Genomic DNA, 6,000 nt, shown 5'->3' with positions numbered 1-6,000 from the left:
CGTACTCCTTTAAAACACATCGCACATGGAGTATCATTTCCAAAGTACACACGCTTAATTTGTTTCGATGGTCTGTTTTAGTTACGGTGACCAGACTCAAAACTCTCTACAGCGGCGTTTGACACTGGCAAGCACAGAAGTGCGAAGGCAATTCTGTCGACAAGTTAGGAAAGAGAGGTTCGCCTGCACTGTTAGTGAGTTTCGTGACCGCTCGCCAGAATTCACTCGCATTGTCACTCATTGCGAGAGACGGGCGCATCGACTGCAAAGTTCCGTACTCGTTTTCAAGGGTTGATGTGCTACTCAGTGCTGCAACAATGGAAATGACTCTGTGAAATGTACGAAACGGCGTGTCACGAATGCATCTGGGCCTCAATAGTTTGAAGTTCTGCAGTAGCTCTAGGTTGTCAGGCAGCCTTTTTAGCAGTGATTTGATACACGCCACAAGGTACACACGACAGCGGTGCAGCATCTGATCCTTCTCGCCGTCTGAAAGCGAGCTCTTGTGAAAGGCGTCAGAGAAAACGGTTCCGTAGTTACACGCACGTACGTGTACGTGTAGCAAGTGCTTCTCCCAATCTGCAGTTGGACAAGCATGCTCCTTCAGGACCACTCTAAACAGCATCGACCTGACATGCGTATCTAAATCTTCAAAAAGCTTAACTGGATCAGGATTTTCCGATTGAAATAGCCTATTGACTCTGTCGAATTCCGAGATGATGGGCTGAATGAAAAGTACGTACAGATAATTTTTTCGTCTTGAAACATCTCGTGCAGTAGTCGTGCTGTATAACACCACTCTGTGCTTTGAGCTAGCTGAAAATGCAACCGCAGCTCCGTCCACTGGTCGATAATGCGATTCACAGCTGCAGCAACACTCAGCCACCTCGTGTTCGCTATGCTGACCAACCTGATCGGGTCAGTCTCATTGATAGCAGAGATACTGCGATACTGCTCTCGTCGTTTTGGTGAACATGAAAACCAATTATAGCACTCCCGCACAAGAAACTCAATGTTAGCAGGAAGAGCAGCGGTTGCTTCACTGCAGGCTAAGTGGAGGGAATGGCAAGTGCACTTCGCAAGAATCAGTTTTGGGTTTTCCTCTTTTAACAGAGAATATAACGAGTGGTGCCGGCCGCACATCACACTGGCACCGTCCTTACCAATGCCAACACATTTTGTTAAATCTAGGTTGCATAACTCAAGGAAAGATTTGAGTTCCGCAAACATGCCGTTAGCAGACGCATCGGTGATAGGAATTAGTCCCAAAAACCTGATTTGAAAATCATCTGCTTTCATAGAAAAGTACCGAACGACAACGCCCATCTCTTTTTCGCATGAAATGTCCGTGCTCTCGTCGATGATAAGTGAGTAGGGCTGCTCTCCGATGTCTTCAAGTAGCATCTCGCGGAAGGTAGGTCCAAGAACCTTTGAGACCAGAGCCGTGCACTTGGTGCGTCCTAGCGTTACTCCGACAGCGACATTTGACTCGGGAAACGTACTCGCCAACAGCGGAGCCAAGTGATCCGCAGAGCACAGCAAGCTATGCACGGCGACATGCGCTGCCAGGCGCAGCTCTGCAATCTTCAGCTGAGTTGATGTTGGCTTCGAAGGCCAGGGCTTGAAGTGCGACTCGATGGGCCTGGTTACAGCCGCAAGCTTCATCGATTTCAAGTTCTGAATGTGCTTGTGCCTCGTAACATTGACCTTGAGGTCCTGCACGTGCGGCCTCAGCTTGCACTTTCATGCTTTGCAGTATACCATGTCGATGGCGTCTCCGTTGCCCTCCTGCCTCGAAGGCATGATCCAGCCTATTAAAAAAAGGTAAACTGTGAATTTATGCCATAAATCTGTCGTAGACTATAAATCAGCTAATAGCAGATATCTGCCTTTGAAATATGGGTCCTGCTCCCATTCTTTCTGGTATTTCCTTGGGTATTTCGCCCACTTCCCCATTGTAAACAGGTGAAGAGGCGAGACAAACACACAGAGCGAGCACAACAGCAGCAGCTTTCAAGCATGCATGGTTTCACTCTAGGCACTATAGTTTCACTTTCAAGCAAGCGAGCCGGAGAGCGGCTTTGGCTAAAAGCGCCGTACGCAGAATCTCTAGCCAACAAATGCCGCGACAGTCACCACGGAAACACGCCACGTAGACGGAAGCAAAGAATGCAAGCAAACCGCGAAAAAGCTGCAGCAGCTACTAACCAAACGTAGCGCACTTCCTAAAACACGTTTTTTTGCCATTCAAAATTTCTGGGAGCGTATAGCCCAAAAATAGCCGTAATGCCAAATTATCTAAAAAGCAGCCAGGAAATATTTTAAGTAGCCCAATTTGGCTATAAATAGCCCAATCTGGCAACACTGCTCATGCCCCCTCTCCCTCGCGCGGGCTTTGGCAGTCTCCCGCGCAGCGATGCTGGCGCCCTCTCTTGCCAGTTAATGTAACTGACAAGGGAATGCGTTCATCCTTGAGGTGAGACTGCCGCTGCACGGTTCCTCGCGGGAAAGCAAACACAGGGGGCTGCAGGGCAGGTCCCCACATCCCCCAACCTTAAATATACCCACGCGCCTGAAAGTACATGCTATGGAGGAGTCTCCTGGTCTCCATGTCCTTGAGGCACGTCTTGCAGCGGAGGTTACGCCGACAGCGTCCACGCAGACTTCCGCGGTGTTCCGAAGGCGGCGTGAAGGTCTCCGCTGGGACGACTCGCATGGACCGCGGACTACCGTGTCCGCAGGCCCGCGAATAGAAGGCCGGTGGGAAAACTGCAGGCCAGGATCCTGCAGTAGTCGCCAGGGCAGCAGCAGCCGGAGGTGACTGTTGACTGGTCTCGCCACAGCTGCCCCGGATGGATGCGGCGAACAGGATACAGGCCGCTCCGTCGCAGCAGGTGGCAGCAAGACGATGTGCACCGGAGAGCAAGCCTGGGTGGCTCCACCGGATCTGCAAAATTGCCGAAACGCTCTCGGCGTGCCTTTAACATAGGTCACGAGAGGGGAAACGGCATCAGCAGGGGCCTCGTGGCACAATGCCTAACTCTCTAGCAAAACGTGTCGGCGACTGTGCAAAAGCAAAGTTCGAGTGAACAAAGCCCTTTCTTGAGCTGAACGAGGCTGCTCAGTTTGTGCGAGGTTACAAAAAAAAACGGGCGGGCAACAAAGTGCGCCCCCTCTCAAGGACACGGTCCGGTGGTCGCGTCTCTTTTAACGTGGTGCAGGCAGCTCTGAAAAGCCTCAGGCCTAACGACCACTCCGACAACGACCGTGAACACAGCAAAGACCCGAAACGGGTTATGTGCGCGCAGCCGCAAGGAAACATCAGCTTTGCGGGGTGGTCCTACCCCGCTCACTGCACAAAGCAGCTTCTGAGCAGTCGGCGCCCACCGTATCGGGCGGTGTCGGAGCGCCCGGTGCCGAGCTGCAATACCAGCGAGCTCGTAGCGGCACCCGTGGCCCCAGGCCACCCGGCTCTCGGAGCCGCGACTCCCGGAGTCGAGAAAGCGACAGTAGAGAAAATATATACAGAAACTCGGACCACCCACGCGGCTTCCGTACTCACTCGCTTCGGGCTCGGCAACTCCGCGGGCGCTAGGCCTCGCGCTCCCTCGATGCGGACCAAGTGATTCTCGCGAAGAAACTCCAGGGAAAAAAAATGTGCTGAGCATGTCGAAAGTTCAAACATGCTGCAGCGCAATACACCTCGCACTCAAGAAATCATGCCGCAGGTCCTAGCGATAAAAATTCACTCTAGGCCTAGCACTTGTCAAGTCCGGACAAAGAGCGTTCCTCGAACCGAACCGACAGTCGTCCAATGTTCCAAGAGCGGGCCCCACGTTGGGCGCCAGATGTGGGATTGACATGGGGAGATAAATACGTTCTCCCCACTCAATCGCGGCTGACACGGTTCAAAGCCGCCCGGACCCCACCCCGTGATCGCGTACGCTACCGAGCGCACGCCAACCCCGGCGGGCCTTGATCTTTGGGAACAAAGGAACGACACATTGGCTGACACAAACAGTTTTAGTTTAGTTTATGGGGGTTTAACGTCTCAAAGCGACTCAGGCTGTGAGAGACGCCGTAGTGAAGGGCTCCGGAAATTTCGACCACCTGGGGTTCTTTAACGTGCACTGACATCGCACAGTACACGGGCCTCTAGAATTTCGCCTCCATCGAAATTCGACCGCCGGGGCCGGGTTCGAACCCGCGTCTTTCGGGCCAGCAGCCGAGCACCATAACCACTCAGCCACCGCGGCGGCTGGCTGACACAAACAGGCATTTATTGCTACAGCAACAATAACGCCAGCTAGCAACAAGGTACGCTATTGCATCAAGGTCGTCCGACTCACCAGCAAGGTTCCGAACGAATGTTCGCCCGCGCTAGGGCAAGGGATATATACTCCGAAGGCCGGACGGGACGAGTACAGGAGCCTGTCTTCCCGTCGCTTCCTCGCCCCGCCGGCGAAGAGCGGAGCCGCGAGCGACACGTCCGCTCGCGCCGACGATCCCCGCCGAAGCCCCCATGCCCCCTCTCCCGCGCGCGGTCTTTGGCAGTCTCCCGCGCAGCGATGCTGGCGCCCTCTCTTGCCAGTTAATGTAACTGACAAGGGAATGCGTTCATCCTTGAGGTGAGACTGCCGATGCACGGTGTCTCGCGGGAAAGCACACACAGGGGGCTGCAGGGCAGGTCCCCACAAGATTTACTGGCCGCGAACTTGCGATTTCGCCGTGGCGGTTCTCCGAGGAGGCACATGACGTCACAACGCGTGCCTGGCCGCGGATATTTCTCTCTCTCTCTCTGCCTATCACTACTGCGTATGCGCCACTGGTAGCACCGAGCCACATGTGTTCCGCCGATGCGCAGCGCCGCGCCTTTCCTAATAATAATAATAATAATTGGTTTTGGGGGAAAGGAAATGGCGCAGTATCAATATCGGCGGCACAGTATCAGTCTCGGCGGCGGGACTCGGCGGCACTGCGACGGCCAGGTTCGCTAATATGCCTCACCTTTGCCTCGTGCAGCTGCTTATCCTGACATGCTCCTGGCCATCCGGATCCATCCCCAGTTTTCTGCGGCCCGTACCGCTGCGACTTCGTGGTCACGGAAACCAACCACCATTGTGGAAGAGCAGTGGCAGCTGCGCCGCCCACCATTGACCCAGGAATCAACCGCATCTGGTCCGAATTCATGCCCTGCAGCGCTGCCACCGGAACCGCCAAACTGTCTACCGGAACCAACTACGCACCTTGTATCACCGACAACGTCACCGCATATAAGGCTCCCCGATATCAGCACCCACTTCATTGGACTCGGCGGCACTGCGACGGCCAGGTTCGCTAATATGCCTCACCTTTGCTTCATGCAGGTAAAAAAAAATTCTTACGCTCTTTTCGCTAAGCGAACACGTTACGCTGGTCTGATTGTGCTGCCGAGTCCACAGTGCCTTGCTGCTCTTGTTGCTGCCGGTACACATGTTTTGCTAAATCTATTACTGCTGTGTGGTGATGTCGAGCTAAATCCTGGGCCTTCCACCCGCGCTGGCGTCGCCGATAATACCAGTGATAGCAATAGTGAAATACTGCTGGTACTGAACGATATCAAAGCTGGACAGGTATCTCTTCTAAGCGAAATGAAAACAATTCGTACCAAATTGGCGCATCAGGATAAAACCTTTGACGAAATTAAAACACGGCTTGCGAAAATTGAAGAATACTGTGCTTCATTAGGCTCCCTTAAAGCAGAATTTGAGAACGTCCAGTGCCTTGCCGAAAATAATGCGAGTCAGGTTGCTGATATAGTCCAAAGACTGGACGACTCGGAAGACCGCGCTCGTCGTTGTAATTTGTTATTCTTTGGGCTCAAAGACACCTGCCAGGAAACGTGGGCGGAATAAGAAAAATTAATCACCGAACTCTGCAGTACTAACCTCAAGATTTCAATTCAACCAATGGACATCGAACGGGCACACCGCCTCGGCCGTTTTGAAGAAAATAACAACA

The 6,000-nt window shown here is 53.2% G+C and overlaps 1 pseudogene; it reads right to left on the bottom strand.

The window, feature by feature from the left end:
* Window positions 1–299: 299 nt before the first annotated feature.
* Window positions 300–6,000, bottom strand: part of LOC144115020 (methylthioribose-1-phosphate isomerase-like) — a 28,810-nt pseudogene continuing 23,109 nt past the window's right edge.

Source organism: Amblyomma americanum, chromosome 1 (assembly GCF_052857255.1).
Source record: "Amblyomma americanum isolate KBUSLIRL-KWMA chromosome 1, ASM5285725v1, whole genome shotgun sequence".
In the NCBI taxonomy this organism is placed as follows: Eukaryota; Metazoa; Arthropoda; class Arachnida; order Ixodida; family Ixodidae; genus Amblyomma; species Amblyomma americanum.
Note: the sequence above shows the minus strand (reverse complement) of the source record. Positions and strands in the feature narration are given on the sequence as shown.